This window comes from Onthophagus taurus, chromosome 11 (assembly GCF_036711975.1).
Source record: "Onthophagus taurus isolate NC chromosome 11, IU_Otau_3.0, whole genome shotgun sequence".
Classification (NCBI taxonomy): Eukaryota; Metazoa; Arthropoda; class Insecta; order Coleoptera; family Scarabaeidae; genus Onthophagus; species Onthophagus taurus.
Genome location: NC_091976.1, coordinates 10971896 through 10993193, shown reverse-complemented (window position 1 = coordinate 10993193; position 21298 = coordinate 10971896). Strand labels below are relative to the sequence as shown.

At 35.6% G+C, this 21298-nt stretch overlaps 3 long non-coding RNA genes across 3 annotated transcripts; all 3 read right to left on the bottom strand.

Annotated features, from left to right (window-relative positions):
• Positions 1-2689: 2689 nt before the first annotated feature.
• LOC139431846 (uncharacterized) lies at positions 2690-4156 on the bottom strand. Its single transcript, XR_011641876.1, has 3 exons — positions 4042-4156; positions 3852-3982; positions 2690-3783 (listed from the first exon to the last, which is right to left on the bottom strand). It is a non-coding gene; the product is annotated as an uncharacterized lncRNA (long non-coding RNA).
• Positions 4157-4168: 12 nt separating this feature from the next.
• LOC139431848 (uncharacterized) lies at positions 4169-6487 on the bottom strand. Its single transcript, XR_011641878.1, has 4 exons — positions 6132-6487; positions 5125-6067; positions 4670-5058; positions 4169-4606 (listed from the first exon to the last, which is right to left on the bottom strand). It is a non-coding gene; the product is annotated as an uncharacterized lncRNA (long non-coding RNA).
• A 2302-nt stretch (positions 6488-8789) lies between these two features.
• LOC139431847 (uncharacterized) lies at positions 8790-9811 on the bottom strand. Its single transcript, XR_011641877.1, has 3 exons — positions 9360-9811; positions 8941-9310; positions 8790-8859 (listed from the first exon to the last, which is right to left on the bottom strand). It is a non-coding gene; the product is annotated as an uncharacterized lncRNA (long non-coding RNA).
• Between the last annotated feature and the right edge of the window lie 11487 nt (positions 9812-21298).

Here is a 21298-nt window from a genome sequence, read left to right as displayed (position 1 = left end):
CGGTCTGGACGTCTTTTGCTTGTTGGGTTGCGTGACGATTATATGAACGTTGCAACGGGACGGTTCTTTTATTTTCTGATTCAGAACCAGGAATTGTAAAGTTTGCACGTATATTACTATCTGAAGTGAGTGACGTGCCCAAATTTGGATCACATTTTGATCTTAAAAAATTATGAAGCACACAACATGTTAATACCACTTTTTCAATCTTATCTAGTTTCAAATTAATTTCGGTGTGCAAAATGCGAAATCTGGAAGCTAACATTCCAAATGCACATTCCACCGTATTTCTTGCACGGGACAATCTATAATTATAAATTTTGTTTTCGTAACTCAACTCTTTTCGACTGAAAGGTTTTAGAAAATTAGAACGTAAAGCAAACGCTCATCTCCTATAAAAACAAAAGGTAACTTTGTTTCAGTACAAAGTACTTGTCTTTCTGCCGGAATATTTAGAAGATTATGTATTAGTTTGTTGTAAAAATTTGTATTTTCTATAACACCGCCGTCCGAAATTCTGCCATTGGTACCGACGTCGACGAGCAAGAATTCACAATTGCTATTTACAATACCTAACAAAACTATACTGTAAAATCCTTTATAGTTATAGAAAAATGATCCGCTATTCGCTGGTCGTGCAATTCTGATGTGCTTGCCATCCACTGCGCCTAAACAATGAGGAAATTGCCATTTTTCTTGAAATTCCCGCGCTATCTGTATCCATTGCGATTCAGTCGTTGGAAACTATAAAAATACAATTTGATATTTAATATAAGTAGTTGTTTTTTTATAAAAGTGCTTACGCTTATGTAATCTTTGCTAAGAACTTGGCAAATTGCTGCACATGTATCAGATATGATTTTACCTAATGACTGAGGTGATATGATTGCAGAAAACTTTAAGTCTTCAAAACACCGACCAGAAGCTAGAAACCGCAATGTCGTTGATAACCTTTCGTGAGGACTAATAGCTTTTCTCATTATCGTATCTTCCTTTTCTATTAGCGGCGTTACTAGATGTAGTAGTTCAATATATGTGTTTTCATCCATGCGCAAATAATTCCTATAGCCATCGACTTCTAACCGTAATTCGTTCAGTAAATTCGCGTGAGAATACTGTTTCCGTTTTTTCAACCAATTTTTTACCCATTTTGTTCTCTTCCTTTCTTTCTTCTTCTTCACTACTATTGCGATAGCAGTAGCAATTAAATATAAATCATTTTGTCGTATTACATTCATTATAGTAACAAGTCACACCTTTTAGTCACAACTCACTATGAAACTGATACTAAAACTGACAAGTAAATTTGAACCGTGTGTTCCATCATTTTCGTTTCACATTTGCTCGCATGCAAACATGCTTCAGTTTTGCATCACCGTGTATGGGCCCCTTAAAAGTCGGCAATGCCTACGTCACATTCATGCCATGCATGCGCAAATACCAATTCTCCCACGTTTAGGTTTGACAACACCGCAAATTTCAAATATCACACGTTTTCGCACCGTTTACTGGCAATTTACCCCCACTTCTGCATGGTCTGTCCTAAATACGCCGACGCGCCACCAGTATGACAGAATCGAAAAGAAATAACCGTTGTCGTTTGAGGTTAAGTCATATTAGTTTTAAGGTAAAATATTCTTTTAATTGATTTCGTATTAATTTTTTTGATTACTGCACTGTAATTTCTTGTATTGTCATGTCTAATCTCGCCGTATCATCCTTGTCTAGAAAGAAGTGGTCCTGTAAACACCCTTCCTTAAAAGCTTGTTAAATTTGTTGTTTTTATTGAAAATATGTATATTTATAGATTATTTTTGTTAAATTTGCTGTTACTATCAATAAAAAAAGCAGTTCACTTTTAAATTTGTGTTTTGTTTCTTACTTTATAAATGAAAAAAAAAATAATAACGGAGTTCACCAGTTCAAATTTCGCGCCTAGTTATGCCATGCAAAAGTGGGGGTAAAATGTGTTGCTCTGATTTTAACATGTAGTTGGGGCTTCTTCTATATATCTGTTCTGTGCGCTCAGTCGTGTTTTAACTGTCGAGCTGATAGGTATTCGGAGCGCCCTCACAGTTTTAAACGTTAGATATTTTCAGGGTTTTTTCTGTAGGTTTTCTGCGTCTTATTTAATTTTTTATCAGATTTTCCTCTTTTTATAAAGAAGATAGTGTTTATAGTTAATATTTTCTCAGAAATAAGTTAAGCTTATATTCCTTGCCGTCTATTTTGTGGTTGGGTTTTCCTTTGTTCTATTTAGCATTTCATTGTAATTTCTATTATCTATAGTCTTCTAGTTTTATTATTTTAACAATGCCTAATGCTTGTTGCGTTCCCGGTTGCAAGAGTAATTACTCTCAAAAATCTCTTGAGTACTATTCGCTCCGCTTATATTTTTAGTGCGCATGTGCGACATTCGCCCCCGCTTAGTGCGAGTTTCACCCGCTTGGTCCGCATGCGCACCCTTAACGCGTTCCGCTTCAATTTATTACGTATTACGACTCAGTTCAGTTAACCCGCATTTTGAATACTACGCATCCGCTTCGCATCCGCCAAAAGTTCAGTTTAATTCTCTACCGCATCGCTACACCGCTTCAGAAGGTAATTAATCAATTTTCATTTGTTTTATTTAATTTTTTTAATTAAACAATTATATTTTATTTTACAATCATCTTGTTTTTTTTCATTATTACTAATTTTTGAAACCAGCACCTCCGCTGTTATTGTCGCCTATAATTAGAGCGCACAATTTTTGGTCCTTCGAGACGAATATCCGGATTTAATTTCATTTTTCATTCAATTTCATTTAATTTTATACGCCATTTTTGGACGAGATTTCGAACATTTACCGTCGCTATTTCTTTTTGGTTTCGTTCTCGTCCGTGTTCGCAAAACATCTGGTGCACATCTGCCAATTTTTGTTGCCTTTTATGGTAACAAACAACTCGGTGTTTCTTTTCTTTTATACAGAATCGTCATTTATTATTTTTAATTTAAAAATTTTCGTTCACTTTGAATTTTCTAAATTTCGCAAATATGTCCGACAAGTTACCCAAAATGATCCTGAAACGTAGTGGATTTTTAAATCGATTAATTGAAACCGTAGATGTTGGTAACGGTATAGATAATACTGAACAGGAATCATTATTTATTGTTCGCGCTACTGATTCACATCACACCTATGATGAGTCTATAAAAATCCATAATTCAATTATTTCGTTGATCGCTGATGATGATTTTGAAACGCACGATGATGTACGTCGTCAAGCTGATATCGCATACTATTCCATAAAGGCCCGTATGGCTCGTATAACTGAGTCCATACTTGCATCTGCGACACCTGCACCTGTGACACCTAATCCGATTACCACACCTAAACTACAAAAAATCACCTTACCCATTTTTTCTGGTGATTTTAAAACCTGGTCTAGTTTCCATGATTTATATCGGACAATGGTCCATGAAAATACAACGCTTTCCAACGTCGCCAAATACCAATATATGATGATGTCACTATCGGGAGAACCGTACCATCTGCTTCAGGGATTACCGGTGACCAATGACAACTACGAAATTGCTTATCAAACATTGAAAAACCGATATCAAAATAAACGGCATTTGGCCACAATTTATTATAATAAAATACAAAATATTCATATGAAACATGAGGGCTCCTCAAAGGCATATCGGCTACTGATCGACACCTTCACGGAAAATCTCGGAGGTTTAAAAACGCTCGGTTTCCCGGTGGACGCTTGGGACTTTTTGCTCCTTAATATTCTGCTTCAGAAATTCGATTTGTCAATTCGAACGAAGTTTGAGACAGAATACAGTAAGGTTGAAATACCTACATACAATCAGCTAATTGAATTTCTGGAAAATCATTCCAAAGCCTTAGAATCCGTGAAAATGATTTCCTCCTCCAAAGTCGCTAAATCCTCTCCGAGTCGTCCTTTGAAAACCTACCCAGCTACATTGGCCACTGAGAACAAACAGAAATTAACAAATTTAGTATGCATTCTATGTGAAGATTCACATTACTTATATCAATGTTCAAAATTTCATGAAAGAACACCATCGCAAAGATTAGCCTGCGCCAACAGTCATAAGTTATGTAAGAATTGTTTAAACTCCCGTCATACCACCGATAACTGCAAATCCACTCACACTTGTCGAGTATGTAATCGGAGACATCACACGCTGCTACACCTAAATTCAAATAATTTATCTCCGAAGCCAGAAGTTTCAAAACCTAGTCCTCCATGTGTCCCCGAAACCACGGCTGGATCTGTAATGAGTTCATTACTCACTGTTGTCCTGCCTGTCGCTGAGGTGGAAATTGAAGATTGTTTTGGGGCGTTTCATAAGGTCAGAGCATTAATTGATTCCGGCAGTATGATCAATTTCATAACTGAAGAACTTCAGAATCGCCTTAAAATCGCTAGAACGAAGCACTCCATTGCCATTGAGGGACTAAACCAAATGAATTCGACATGTAAGAAGGGCAGTGTCGTTTGTGCCATCAAACCATGTAATTCTATGCAATCTACGATTAAATTTTCTGCTGTCGTAACCAGCAAAATTTGTTCCAAGCAACCAAGAGTACCTATTGAATTGTCAAGATATCCTCATCTTCGTAATCTCAACATAACGAAGAGTCAATTATTACCTGGATCTATTGATTTATTGTTGGGATCCGAATTAGTGCCATATATTTTAACTGGAAATCGTCAAATAGGTAAAATGGATGAGCCAGCCGCTTTGGAATCTGTTTTCGGGTGGTTGGTGATGGGTAAGCTGACTGATTTTCCACCGTCAACGTCTAATACGTCTTTAATGACTGAGCCGTCTCTGGACATCTGTATCCAGAAGTTTTGGGAGGTTGATCAGGTGAAGGGGATCATCGCTGGGTCACCGGAGGATAATCAATGTGAAGATCGGTTCAAATCCACGTACCAACGCACTGAGACTGGTCGATTCATGGTCATGTTGCCTTTCAGGACAACAGATTTGGAATTGGGTGAATCTTATTCCCAAGCTCTTCATAGATTTTTATCTCTAGAAAAGAGATTAATCAATGATTCTGATATATTTGAGAAATATAAGCATTTTATGGAAGATTACCTGTCAACGGGCCATATGTCTCCTGTTCCCTAGACAGATTATTCCAATACTACCGCATATTACATCCCGCATTATTATGTTATGAATCCTAACTCATCCAAACTCCGAGTTGTCTTTGATGCTTCCGCCAAGACTTCCTCTGGGAAATCTTTAAACGACATTCTGCTTACCGGTCCCAAACTGCAGCGCGATCTCGTTTCCATTCTCATTAATTTTCGCTGTTTTCCTATTGTATTCATTTGTGATATCAAACAAATGTACCGCCAGATATTAATTGTGCCTCATCAGCGCGATTTTCAAAGAATTATCTGGAACGATTACAAAACTAATGAGCTACTTGAATATCGGTTGAACACGGTCACATACGGGGTTTCTTCTTCTCCATTCCTGCCACTGCTGGCGGTAAGAGAATTAGCTACAATTTACTCGGAGCAGTTTCCGGAAGCATCGCGAGTGGTTTTGAACGACATGTATGTTGACATCGTAGCCGGCAGTTTCTCGGTACAACACGCGTTAAGTCTGCAGCAGCAAATTATAAAATTATTATCATTGGGAGGTTTTGAGCTCGCGAAGTGGGCAAGTAACTCGCCAGAATTATACAAATCAATCAACGGCTGCAAGAATGGGGTTGCTGTATCATTGGATCAAAAGGAGGATGGTTTCATAAAGGTGTTGGGTCTCCATTGGGATCCTCAGGCCGACGCCTTTGGGTTTTCCTACATTCCTCGAGAGACACCATGTAGCAAGAGAGCTATATTATCAAGCATAGCTCGTATTTATGATCCAATGGGGCTAATTACTCCTTGCATTCTCGCCGCTAAACATCTTATTCAGATCGGTGAAAATAATACAGAATGTATTTCTGAAGATTAAATTTTATTTAAAAATTTTTTGTTCTCAACGACCGGTTTCGATTATTCTATAATCGTCTTCAGGTTGTTCGCTACGAATTAAAACATGTATTGAAAATCTAAAGGAACATAATTAATTAATTAACAAGTATTTACCGTCAAAAGGGAATTCAATTCTTGAAGAAAACTTGGAGGCATGTCAATTCTATTTATTACACAGAAAATTCTTAGAGGTTATGTCGTGTTCACTTGTCAAAAATCACACAAAATAAACGTTAAAACTCATCAAAATTCCCTTCCTTACATTTAAACAGTTGCACATGCAAAGTTTTGGAACAGGATGTTCGAAATTATTACAGAATAATTTTTTTATATATTATACAATAAATCTTCATCTACAGCGATGTATGACTGTCAAAAACAAAGTCGGACGGAAGAATTAAAAGGTATTCAACATTTTTACATTGGCGCGAATTTTAAATTAGCATTGGATTTCAATTTATTAAAAACTTCTATAAAAATGTGATTTCTGTTGGTTTCAGTAAATTCATTTAACATCTTATCTTCTTCGTAGTATTTATGTCTGAATATTTCCCATTCTTCATACAGATCCAGACTTTTCGATTTTGGAATATTATGTAAAAGTGTTATTGTGTTTGTAGAATGTTTTGTTGAAATTATATGTTTATTTACGGCTCTGAACCTCCAGCTCTGTACAGTTTGATAAAACTACATAAAGAAGACAAAAGCATCCGACCTATCATTAGCGGTAGAAATACGACAACACAGAAAATAGGTGCCTTCCTTCATGGAATAATAAAGAACAAATTTAAGTTTAAAGCCAAGTATTCTATTTTGAATTCTAAAGACCTTATTAAAAAAATAAAAAATATCACTGTCAACAAAAGAACACAACTACTGTCTTTCGATATAAAAAACCTATACTCAAATATACCCATTACCAAAACTCTAAAAATAACGGAAGATTTTCTTCTTAATAATTATTCCGACTATGAAGATATAAGGAAAACAGATATATCTAATATTATAACACTTTTAAAACTGGTTACGAGTCAAGACTTTTTCTACTTTAATGATAAATTTTATAAAATGTCTGATGGCCTGCCTATGGGCTCATCTCTATCAGGACTGCTAGCAGATATATATGTTGATCACCTTGAACATATATTATTTTCAAATAAATATAACTTTTTCACTCAGGATATTATATACTATGGGAGATACGTCGATGACGTTTTTATAATCTACGAAGGAAGTAATGCTAAATTGATTGCAATACATAATATACTGAATAATCTTGGTGAGTTGGAGTTTACAATAGAAAAAGAAAAAAACAACAGATTGAACTTTTTAGATTTGAAAATGGAAAAAGATCTTCATACTAGCTCCATTAACTTCAGCACTTATCGGAAACCTACAACAACAGACATCATTACACCCAAATCTTCATACAACTGTCTACAACACAAAGAGGCAGCTTTTCGTTTTTTATTCAACAGAGCGATAAACACTCCTATGCTAAAAAACGATTTTGATCATGAAATAAGACACATAATAAAAATAGCTTTAAATAATGGATACAGTATAGAGTTTTTACAAAAAGTTTATAAAAAGATACATCATAAAAATATTATAAAAGAAATCTATCCACACCAACTTAAGAAACAAAATTTCATATCTGTTGCATATCACCATTCTTTAAATAAAATGAAGCATAACTTCAACAATTTTGATTTGGGAATAGTTTTTAAGAACAACACAAAACTAAAAGATGTTATAATAAACTCTAAACAAAATTAACTGCAACGAGTGCGATAATTATTATATAGGTCAAACTGGTCGAAACTTAAGGACTAGACTAAATGAACACTTAAACAATAATAATTCAACCGTAAATAAACATATAATTTCAACAAAACATTCTACAAACACAATAACACTTTTACATAATATTCCAAAATCGAAAAGTCTGGATCTGTATGAAGAATGGGAAATATTCAGACATAAATACTACGAAGAAGATAAGATGTTAAATGAATTTACTGAAACCAACAGAAATCACATTTTTATAGAAGTTTTTAATAAATTGAAATCCAATGCTAATTTAAAATTCGCGCCAATGTAAAAATGTTGAATTCCTTTTAATTCTTCCGTCCGACTTTGTTTTTGACAGTCATACATCGCTGTAGATGAAGATTTATTGTATAATATATAAAAAAATTATTCTGTAATAATTTCGAACATCCTGTTCCAAAACTTTGCATGTGCAACTGTTTAAATGTAAGGAAGGGAATTTTGATGAGTTTTAACGTTTATTTTGTGTGATTTTTGACAAGTGAACACGACATAACCTCTAAGAATTTTCTGTGTAATAAATAGAATTGACATGCCTCCAAGTTTTCTTCAAGAATTGAATTCCCTTTTGACGGTAAATACTTGTTAATTAATTAATTATGTTCCTTTAGATTTTCAATACATGTTTTAATTCGTAGCGAACAACCTGAAGACGATTATAGAATAATCGAAACCGGTCGTTGAGAACAAAAAAATTTTTAAATAAAATTTAATCTTCAGAAATACATTCTGTATTATTTTCACCGATTACTATAATTCACCTGAAGACAATGGAGAAATTCATTAATTTATTATCTTATTCAGAAGCTTTGGCTGGAGAGATTGAATTGGGATGATCTTCCATCTCAGGAAATCCAGAATTATTGGCATCAATATAAAATCCAGCTGCCACTTCTGTCAAAATTGAAGATTCCACGACAAATACAACCATCATCAAGTGAGACTGTGGAACTTCATCTCTTCTCGGACGCCTCTTCAGTGGGCTACTGTGCGGTGGCGTATCTGCGTACTGTTTTATTTGACAATACTATTAAACTAAATTTTGTCTATGCTAAGTCTAGGGTTGCCCCGCTGAAGGTTATTTCCATACCTCGGCTGGAGTTGTGTGGTGCTGTCCTGTTGGCGGATTTAGCAGGATTCCTGATGTCAAGCTTCCCATCATTCCTTAAACCGAAGATCTTCGCCTGGTGTGATTCCATGATAGTGCTGAATTGGCTTGATTCAGCTCCGCAGCGCTGGAAGACTTTTGTTGCCAATCGGATAGGCCACATTCAGGACATCATCCCCAGAGATTGTTGGCATCATGTACCATCGCACGAAAACCCTGCCGATCCAGGTTCGCGAGGGCTTCTTCCTGCCGATTTGGTTCAGTGCAGGCTGTGGTGGCAGGGACCTGATTGGTTGTCACTCTCATCATCGAACTGGCCATCCAGACGGACCATTACATGCAACAATGAGGCCTTATCACGTAACTCACGTAACAAAAAAACCTGATAACTTTCTAATTACCTTACTCAATCGCTTTTCATCTTTGAATAACATTAAAAATATAACCGCATATGTTTTGGGATTTGTTTCAGGGTGTCGGAAACAGAACAAACATTATCACCAAGCTCTTTCCATTTTCGAAAAGCAACAGGCTTTACACACAATCGCATGTGAAGTCCAAAAGGAGTACTTTTCTGAACTATACCAACAAATAAAAAATAATAAGCTGCCTGCAAAACAATATAGAAAACTCGCACCTTTCATAAGCCGGGAGAAATTGCTAAGAGTGGGTGGACGTCTTCGGAACTCGGAACTCGGCTTCGACACTAAACATCCAATTCTTTTACCCGGCAAGCATCGATTGAGTGAATTGATCGTCGAAGAATTGCATCGTCAACATTTACATCCAGGGTTTCGTACACTATCAGCCATTATTGCCAACCAATTTTGGATTTTATCGCCCAGAAATACAATTTATAAAGTATTATCGCGATGTATTAATTGTTTTAGAAACAATCCAAAATACATACCTATAACACAAGAGCTCGCAACAGTTTGTATATTAGACGGGTTAGTCATTCATATTCGCAGGATTGTTTATTTTTTAGGGGGTTTATTTTGTTTAATAATTTAGACAACGAAATTAGAAGTCAAACAACTATTACAGCATTTAAGAAGAAATTGTTAGAAACCATTAGAAATAAGAGACTAATATTATGATTGTAAACTTTATTCCATTATTCCATTTCTTGCTTTTTTTTTTGGTTGTATGTATATATGTATCTACATATTTAATAAAATATATATTATTATAATCCTATACACCAATTATGGCCGATTTGCCAGCTTTTCGAGTGAATCAGATGATGCTTACTACGGTGGGCATTGATTTCGCTGGACCTTTCACAACTACAGTACGGAAACATCGAGGAGCCAAAGCCTTTAAATCCTACCTATGCATCTTCGTTTGTGCCGTCACAAAGGCGGTGCACTTGGAATTGGTGACTGATTTATCTTCCGAGGCATTTTTGGCTGCATTGAGGCGCTTCGTGGAACGTCGAGGAAGATGTATCAGAATATTTTCCGACAGGGGAACTAATTTCGTAGGCGCCTACAATCAAATGCTACAGATTGCACAACAGGCGGGTGGACGACTTGGTATTGAGTGGCTGTTCAACCCTCCGGCTGCACCTAATTTTAATGGTTTGACGGAGGCTGGAGTTAAATCAGTAAAAACCCATTTAAAAAGGGTTGTGGGTAACCAAATCTTAACATTCGAAGAATTTTATACCGTACTTACCCAAATAGAATCCGTCCTCAATTCTCGTCCGCTTTGTCCTCTCAGTTCGGATCCGAATGACTGTCTAACTCTCACTCCTGGCCATTTCCTCGTATTAACACCGCTAAATACTGAAATTCCCTGTAAAGATTTCCAGGATACGCCGTCCAACCGATTGTCGCGCTGGGAATTGCTTCAAAAAATGGTCCAGCATTTCTGGATGAGGTGGAGTCAAGAGTATCTTCATACCATCCAGCAAAGGGCAAAATGGAATAAAACGTACAACAATATCTCACCTGGAACACTTGTAATCATTCGTAATGAATGTTTTCCGCCCTTGACATGGAAGTTTGGCCGCGTTGAGGAATGTTTTCCTGGGCGAGATGGTGTCATCCGCGTCGTAACGATTAAGACCGCGCATGGTCGATTACAGCGACCTGTTTCGCAACTTTGTCCGTTGCCAATTGAACATTGTTGATTTTTATTTTGTATCATATTTTAAGTTGCTTGTACATTTACTGTTATTCGCGGCACAATTTATGTTTATTTACTTTTCCTTGTTGTTAAAAACATTCGTTTTTGGCGGGTGTTTGTTCGCTCCGCTTATATTTTTAGTGCGCATGTGCGACATTCGCCCCCGCTTAGTGCGAGTTTCACCCGCTTGGTCCGCATGCGCACCCTTAACGCGCTCCGCTTCAATTTATTACGTATTACGACTCAGTTCAGTTAACCCGCATTTTGAATACTACGCATCCGCCAAAAATTCAGTTTAATTCTCTACCGCATCGCTACGCCGCTTCAGAAGGTAATTAATCAATTTTCATTTGTTTTATTTAATTTTTTTAATTAAACAATTATATTTTATTTTACAATCATCTTGTTTTTTTTTATTATTACTAATTTTTGAAACCAGCACCTGCGCTGTTATTGTCGCCTATAATTAGAGCGCACAAGTACATTACTACCTTCAATTTTCCTTTAAATCAAGATTTGAAACGTTCATGGGAAACCGCGTTTGGAAATAATTTTAAAGCGTCGAAGGATTCTCGTGTTTGCATAAAACATTTTGAAGAAAAGTGGTATAGCTTTGATAAATCTTACCGACGACGCATTTTAATGAAAAATGCAGTTCCCACAATTGATATGCCTATAATACATGGACAAACTACTCACAATTTATATGAATCCATTTTAGCCATAGTCCAAAAATGTAATAAAAAATATAAATTTATCTTATTAAAAGACTATATTTGTTTATATATTTTAGATTTCAATTCAGTTCCAAATATATTGTGCAGCTTAAAAATATATCCGACACTTAATTTTGAATTTTTTTCTAAAGATAGAAAAATTAATCCTACTGTCATACATTTTTAACTTATTCAAAACATACAGCAATTTGAATTATTACTTGCAACTCTAATTTCATGGAAGGAAGAAGTAGTGTACCCTGCTCAGAATATATCAGTTATATTGAGAAATTTACTAGAATTACAAGAAAAACTACCAACCAAGAAAAGCAATATCGATTTTTTCATAAACCAAATTCAAAATTTAAATGAATTAAAACCTACGTATACCCCTCAAACTGTTTCTCTAATTTCCATGCGCTTACAATTATTTGCGAGATCATAAAATATTGTTATGGCCACCTCCCAATTATTTGAAATCAATTTCATCAACCGAAGAAAATTGCTCTATCGGTATTAATGATAATAGCATAAAATATTTAAAATCTAAACGAATGCTATTATCAACTAAAGATAAATATGTAAATTTATTATTGGATGAAGTGTACATCAAATCGACAGTGCATTCGGTTACAGCAGTAATTCTCCCAAATCTGCAGCGAAAACTTCAGGTTTTCATGATATCATCACTGTTATCAAAATATAAAGAAGTAGTTGCGATATTTCCTATCAGTAAATTAGACTCCGAATTTTTACTTAAGGTAACAACGGATGTAATTCAACTCGTAAGTGCAGTTGATTTTCAAACCATTTCCATTATAAGCGATAACAACCGGGTCAATAGAAAAATGTTAAAAGCATTATGCGGAGGTGTTATAACCCCTTACATATACAGGGTGATTTTTAACATACGGAGCAGACTAAAAGGGTAGGTACTAGGAGCCAAATTGAAGATATTTTTCTAATAAAATTTTGACCACAACTTAATAATCACAAAGATATAGAACGTTAAAGTTGAAGTAACGGCCGAGCATTTCTTACCATATACGGTATTACACTACGCTTAAATTCAAACTGCGAATATTTCGGGGTTACTTAAACAATGCATAATTAATAAAAATAATAAAATCTTTATAACATTGCAGTTACGGCTATTTAAAAATTTGTTAAAACGCTGAAACGGTGGTGTTTGTTTATTGAGAACCGCTGATACCATGTTTTTATTGCTGCCAATCCAGTTGATTTGGTTACTTAGCAACGGACAAGTATTTTAATTATTCTTTACTGAATATCAGCGGTTCTCAAAAATGGACGTTAAATTATTTAAAAAATTAACATGCGATATCTATGTAACTATTAAGTTTTTAACAAAACATTATTAAGAAAATCTCTTCAGTTTTACCTCCAGTACCTACTCTTTTAGTCTGCTCCGTATGTTATAAATCACCCTGTATATTTATTTTAGGTACTGGAGTACCTAAAAAAATTTCAGAAATAACTGGATCAATAAAAAGATATTTAAATTTATACCTCCTGTAGACAAAACTGTATGTATTGCTTCTTTTGAACATCTCCGAAGTATATACAATATTGAAAAATCCAATTTAATCAAATATGCTCCCAATTTAAACTATAAATCAATGTTTCCTTCTTCATAAGAAAGACAAAATGTTAAATTAGCTCTAGCAATTATTGACGAGCGTAATGTCATTGCACTAGAACATTATTTTAAAGAAAATCCAGAGGTAAATGGCACTAAATATATGATCGAAATATTTGGTAAATGGTGGAAAATTGTCAATTGCTCTACTGCTTATCATGGTGTTCACAAAAATGACAAATATTTGGAACCCATTTCATCTCTTGATGGACACCAAATTAAATTTCTAAAAGATTTCCTATTGTTTTTAGAAGAATGGAATAAATTTCCTGGTAACGAAAAATTTACCACAGACACATATAATGCAATAACATGCAATACTCGTACCATTTTATGTATGTGTGATTATTTATTGAACCATCTAAAATTGGATTATGATTTATTGGGTAAATTTCAAACGGATAATTTGGAAAATCAATTTGGAAAGTATAGGAGAATGTCTGGGTCTAATTATTACATTACGATTAGAGATGTTTTACATTCAGAATCAAAAATAGGGAAAGTCAGCATGTTAAAACTTAACCCTTTCGTTACTAAGAGCGTACGCATACGTTTTTGTATATGTGGGCTTGCTATATGATCTTGAAAATACTCCGTAACGAAAGGGTTAAAGCTGCCACAGGAATATTTAATATTACAGTTAGTGATGAAGAAATAGATTCATTATACAGGGTGTATCTGAATGACTGCAACAAACTTCAAGGGGTGATTCTTTAGTGAATTTTAAGGGTACTTTGATATATGAACCATGGGCGACTTCGGCTCCCCTAAGGAGCTAAACCCCTTCAAAAATGGCGGAAAATTTTGGTTTAATTTTTTTTTCTCAAAAACCATAAACGCTAGGAAAATGAAATTTGGGGAATATGTTTAACTCATAATAGGGCATGTTTTGACCCTATTTGTACTTTCAACGTACCCCTCTAAACTACTAAACGTAACCCCCCCCTTTACAGTTTTGCTAATATTTTTTATGCAGATGATAAATACATTAAAAAATTTTTATCTAGGTAGATGAAAGTATCCTAAAACTTTTTTGTCTCTTTAAAATTTTTCCAAAAACGACTAATTTTTGAGAAAAAAAATAATTAAGCAAACACTAACTGTTAAGCTGTAGGGTTGTTAATCGAAAGTTGGAGTGAATTTTTAATGAAAAAATCTTAGTAGGCTTTGCAATCTTTGTCAGAAATATTTTTGACGTTTAAATGTCAGTGGTACTAAATGCTTAGAAACAACTATATCTCTTGAAGAAGTTCATTTAATTACCTATGTGGCAGGTTATATAATCTTTAAATTAAAATCCAAAATGAACTGTTCAAATTGTGAAGCTTTAATAAGCACAAATAGAGATTTGATTCAACCAAACCATATAAATATGTATGTATATATATAGATAAATTGTCGCGAGGAAAATTAAAATACCCTACTGCAGAATTTGCTCTTATTTGCGTTACTTTTTACATTATATTTAAAATTATTATAGAAGAATCCGAGACCTATTTTAAAAAGTCCGCGAATCAAAAAGAACTTCTCAAAAATGTATTCTTAAACCATATGGTAGAAAATATTAATTTAAATTATTTTAATTGCAATTGTAATAACTTAATTAATTTACTAGAAAATAAAGTTAAGAAAATTTAATGTCACATAAAAACAAATATTTTTTTCTATCCACGTAGAACGATGAACGTCTTCTTAAAACGGCTACACTGCTATAGTCCGTCTTTGTCATCGTAGTTTATACCCCGAACCACCACCATCACAGTACGGCCTGGAATATCGTAGGCTCCGCTTAAGCGCACTGTACGAATTTTTGTTATTTTTTGAATTTATTTCTCAAATAATTTTTAATATTTTTTTTGACAGGAAATTGATACGTAGGCACTGTGTTCGTAAACTTGTTTATTAAAATAGAACGATATACATGTGGTCGGTTCGAGGTATTGGAATAAGACTGAACTTGTTCGTAACATCCGATCCGTTAGAAACCGGTAAATATGTCTCGTCGACTTAACGCACATGGCGATTACAAACGTAAATATCTTCCAACACTCCCTCTACCGACGTGTGCGTGAAAAACAATACAAAATAATCAACATTTTAATTTTAACATTTTAACACAATTTTCATGTTTACTTTTGGTTAAGGATTTCGTGAAAATATCCGCAGGCATATGGTCAGTTTGCAAATAATTCACAACAATGTCTTTCTTATCAACTAATTCACGAACAAAGTGAAAACTGATGTCTATATGTTTACTTCGTTTATGAAAAACTGTATTTTTACTCAAATTAATCGCACTTTCATTATCACAAAACACATTGGTAGGGGTCCTGCAAATATTTCAAACCCTGTATACGATAACAAACATTTCATGTAAACTATTTCACGCGTAACTTCTGAAAGAGCAACATATTCCGCTTCCATAGTTGACAGCGCAACCGATGTTTGTTTCTTGCATTTCCAACTAATGGGAGCCCCCGCTAAAATCAGAACATTACCTGAACATGATTTTCGGTCATCGATGTCCCCTGCCCAATCCGAGTCTGTGTAGACTTTAAGCGACTCTTTATCTTTAACATAGGTAATACCGTAATCCATTGTTGACTTTAAATATCTCAAAACACGTTTAGCAATTAACCAATGTTCTTTTCCGGGATCAGAGCAAAAACGACTTAACGTACTTGCCGCAAATGCAATGTCAGGCCGGGTTGCATTCGCCAAGTAAATCAAACCTCCAATTAGTTCTCTGTAAGGCCTGTTTTTCATTTCTTGTCGTTCTTTGTCTGTCGATGGAGCCATTTCCTTGGTTATTTTCAAGTTGGACTCTATTGGGGTTGACACAGGTTTGGCCTGTTCCATGTTAAACTTTTCCAAAAGTTCCATTACATACTTCTTCTGAGAGAGATTAATCTTCCCAGTGGCGTGGTCTCGATGAACGTTAATTCCCAAGATATTGTTGATTGGTCCTAGATCCACCATTTTAAATGTTGACTTCATCTTTCGTTTGACATTTTCTAGGGACTCAATCTTTTTTGACATCAAAATCAGATCATCAACGTAAATAATCATGATCACTCGATCATCTTTTTCACCAAATACATAAACACATGGATCTGCTAGAGTACGAACACCTTCGTTTTCTATAATGTACGCATCTAGTCTTTTATACCACTCTCGACCGGATTGTTTCAAACCGTAAAGTGGTTTTAGTAATTTACACACTTTCTTTTCTTCTCCGTGGGGAATAAACATTTCAGGCTGCTCCATGTACACCTCGTCATTTAGTTCTCCTTGTACATAAGCCGAAACCACATCCATTTGATGAACATACATCTCTTCATTCACAGCTGCTGCTAGCATTGTTCGAATGGTTTCATATCTTGCTACAGGAGCAAATACTTCGTCATAGTCGATTCCTTGTTCTTGCGTGTGTCCCCGCGCTACAAGTCTTGCCTTGTACTTCTCAATTTCTCCTTTTTGGTTAGTTTTTGTTTTTAATACCCATCTGTTTGCTAATACTTTTGCATTTGTAGGTCTAGGAACAAGAACCTATGTCTTATTTTCTTGTAGTGTGTTGTATTCTTTTCTCATAGCAGCTAGTCATAATTCTTCGTCACTTCTTCCTAGAACTTGCGATGCTGATTGGGGATCTAAATTTTCGTTCTTTTTCATGTTGTAAACTTTAGTTGGGCGACCTCGTTTACCTGTTCGTATGATTTTTGGACGGCCAGGTCCTCTTTGTGGAGTATCCAATACTTCCTCGTCTGTTTCTGGTTCTTCTCTGGATGAGTGATTCTCGTTCTTATTTTCTTGTTCTAGTTCACACTCATCTTCTTCATTGGCTGAGTCTTGATTTGTTTCATTTGATATGTTCACATCAGAAATGAATGGAACGTCGCATGAAGATTTATTGATCTCGGTATTTTCGAAAAACTTTACATCGCGTGCTTTAATAACAATTTTGGTTCCTGGTTTCCATAATCGATAAGCCTTTGATTCTTCGGAATAGCATACCAGGATGTAATTGTCACCTTTTGGTTGGAATTTGCCTCTATTTTGACTTTTGTTGAGAGCGATTACTTTGCTACCAATATTTCTCAAAAAACCAACGTAGGGTTTTTGTTGTGTCCAAACTTCGTATGGGGTAACACCATCAAGGCACTTCGTTGCACTTCTGTTTCGTAGGTAACTTGCCGTATTTATTGCTTCTGCCCATAATGATTGGGAGAGATTGGCTTGCAGCAAAATACAACGAGCCATCTCTGTTAATGTCCGATTCGCGCGCTCAGCGACTCCATTTTGCTGAGGCGTATATTCGACGCTAAGTTGGTGAACTATACCCTCTTCTTCAAGATACTTCTTAAATTCGTTTGACAGGTACTCTCTTCCGTTATCTGTTCGAAGTTTCTTCATTCGTCGACCAGTTTGATTTTCTGCTCTTCGTTTGTAATTTTTGAATGCTTGGAGAGCATCAGAACGATTTTTCAACATTACTGTCTCTGTATACCTAGAACAGTCATCAATAAAGGTGATAAAATATGTAGCACCACCTAGGGATTCAACCCTCATTGGACCGCAAATGTCCGAAAGAACCAAACCTAGAACGTGTTTTTCGCGATGAGTTGATTGTTTGAATGGCTGAACATGAATTTTACATTTCGCACAAATTTCGCTCATTATTTCATTCGCATTTGAAGTGAGATTTAAGCCGTTAACCATATTTGCACTTTTTAACATCTTTAAGTCTTTTACATTTAAATGTCCATATCGTTGATGCCATCGAAGCAAATTGTCGTCGGATTCTCTTGCCACTTTTGCACATTCTTCTTTTTGATTTACAACGTAAAGTTGGTCGCGTCTCGACGCAGTTAAAGCAACCGAACCGTTCTTTCTAAATACCGTCGCGTTATTTTTGTCAAACGTTACTGTATAACCATTGTCTATGATGCACGATACGGATAAAAGGTTATTTCGAAGTTCTGGTACATACAACGCGTTCTGTAATTTTATCGTGTTTACCTTCTCTTTATTTAACTCCGCGCCCAAATGTAAATCACCGTTGCCATCAGATTTCACAAAATTTTTCGCGGCCGTATAAATTTTTATTTTCTCGCATCCGTTCAATAGAGAAAAGTCTTGTTTCTTATTACACATATGTCTTGTTGCACCGCTGTCAAGGTACCACGAATTTGTTTTGTTGACAGGTTCAACGTTACATACTATCGCGGTCATTGCATCACTCGCGTTATTCTGTTCATTTCGTTTCGATTTGGATTTACAATGACGACTAATGTGTCCGATTTTGTTACACGTAAAACATTTTCCCTGAAATTTACGCGTTTCACCTTTCAAACCATTGTTTTTGAAATTTCCTCCAAATTTCTTTGGTTGGTTTGAAGTTCCTTTCGTTAACAGTGCGTTGTTCGTTTTTTCGTTTCCGTTTTTCACGGCGCGATCGTTCTCGTGCTTCTTCTTCCACGAGTTTTAATTTTAAATTTTCAAACGTCGGTATATCATCACCTGATTCTATTGCAACGCTAAAGCTTTCGTATTCTGTCGGCAATGAACTTAACAACATTATTGACAACAACTCGTTAGGAATTACGATTCCCGCTTCTTCCAGCTGTTCCGCCTTTTGGGCGAAGACGGTAACGTATTGCGACATTTTCTCGTCGGATGTCTTTTCCATCCTTAATAATTGTTTATACAAAGCTACTTTTCTTACCGGACCTCGGGATTCGAACACGGTTCTTAACATATCCCAGGCTTCTTTAGAAGTCCTCGCTTTCTTCACGTGTTGAAGTTGACTGTGTGACATACTTAAATTTATCAACGCCAACGCCTTTGAGTCTTTCTTTGTCCATTCTAGTGCATTGCTTTCCGATTTTACCTCCGAGCCATCAACGTATGACCACAAGTCGTTGAACACCAGCACACTCTTCATTTGAACTTTCCACAAATCGTAATTGTCTTCCGTTAATTTTTCTATATTCGCGAAACCGGTTGTTGACGCCATTTCTCGATTTTTCCGTTAAAATAATCTTTCCGCGCCCGCAATTTACACGTAAAAAAAAACTGTACAACACTGTAGCACTAGGGCCTTAGTATTCTGGATACCTCTGTGTGTCCCTGGATGTCCCTGGGTGTCCCTGGGCCCATAACCTGACAGGAAATTGATACGTAGGCACTGTGTTCGTAAACTTGTTTATTAAAATAGAACGATATACATGTGGTCGGTTCGAGGTATTGGAATAAGACTGAACTTGTTCGTAACATCCGATCCGTTAGAAACCGGTAAATATGTCTCGTCGACTTAACGCACATGGGGATTACAAACGTAAATATCTTCCAACATTTTTAAATCAAAACAACATTTTACAGTTTTTATAACCTTTTATTACAATTAGAATTTACAATCAATTCACATATTAAAGTTGAAAGTCTCAATCTGGTAACTAACCGCCAAAGACGTTCCATCTTGAAGTGCTCTACCACTACTACTCGTCTACCTTTCCCAATTCCTTTAGATATAGTTACAGATTTCTGAATACGTATGAAAATAAATAAAAAACATTTGACAAGGAGCACAAGGTCTTCTCTTACACAGAGAAAAATAATGTGATCAAATAGCTATTTCACATTAGTTGTCGAAAAAGTAGATAAAGTATATGAAGTATTAGTCAAATGAATGTTTGTGGATAGGTATTTTTATGTTTTTCGATTAGTTAAAGCAATAGTGGTTAAAGTATCTATTTCTTTAGTTGAAAAACATAAAATATTTATAAATTAGATATTTCAACTAAGGTAAAACCACCAGTAGTTGACACTGCACTCGTAGTTGACACTTATGAAGAAAAAATAAATTAACAAGAGAAACACAGGCGGCAAAAGATCGAAATATGTTTGTTTGTGTAGCATAGTTCTGTAGCGACGTAAATACAGACTATCGTGCCGTTAAGTACAGCGCCAGTGACACAGTGATCGTCTGATTACAACGAGTGCACGGTTTTCATTCGTTTATATAATATACACAAGAGGCTATGAAAGCGGCTGTGGAAGATGTACGGTTACATAAAACTCCATATAAAACTGCAGCAAAAAAATTTAACGTTCCAAGGGTCACTTTGAATTACAAGGTTGAAGGAAACAGAATAATCCGACTGGCGGAAGTTGGTATGCCCTTGACACCTAAATCACTTCGGAGAAATGTATACAGTTTCATTAAGGCAAACGGAATTAATTTGAAAAAAAGAAAAATAACCAAATTCTTGGAAAGGATTGGTTCAGCGCCTTCCTAAAACGTCACCCACGTTTAAGCAAGCGTCGCGCACAGTGTATGAATCCAGCAAGAGCTCAGAAATTAAATCGTTTTATTGTTAACGATTATTTCAGAAAATTACGATTCACTCTTGAAAAGAATAAAATGTTACATACACCTGAGTGAATTTTCAATATGGATGAAAAGGGCTGCCGCTTAACATTGCATCATCAACAATCCGTGTTGGCCCTAAAAAGAACCAAAAGAGTTCATCTTGTAGCCCAAGAACATGCGGAAAACTCAACTGTTGTGGCATGCGTTAACGCTTTGGGTAACGCAATACCACCCATGATTCTTTTTAAGGGCATACGTCAGAAACCTACTTTTCAAGATGGTCTTCCTGCTGGGTCAGCTGTGTTAATGAGCCCAAAAGGTAGTATGACTACCAACTGTTTTGCAAATGGCTAGAACATTTTGCAAAGTACAAACCCACAGGCAAAGTTCTTCTGATTTTTTATGGTGCTACGTCGCATCTTGATATGATGGTTGCACAGAAGGCTGAAGAAATGGAGA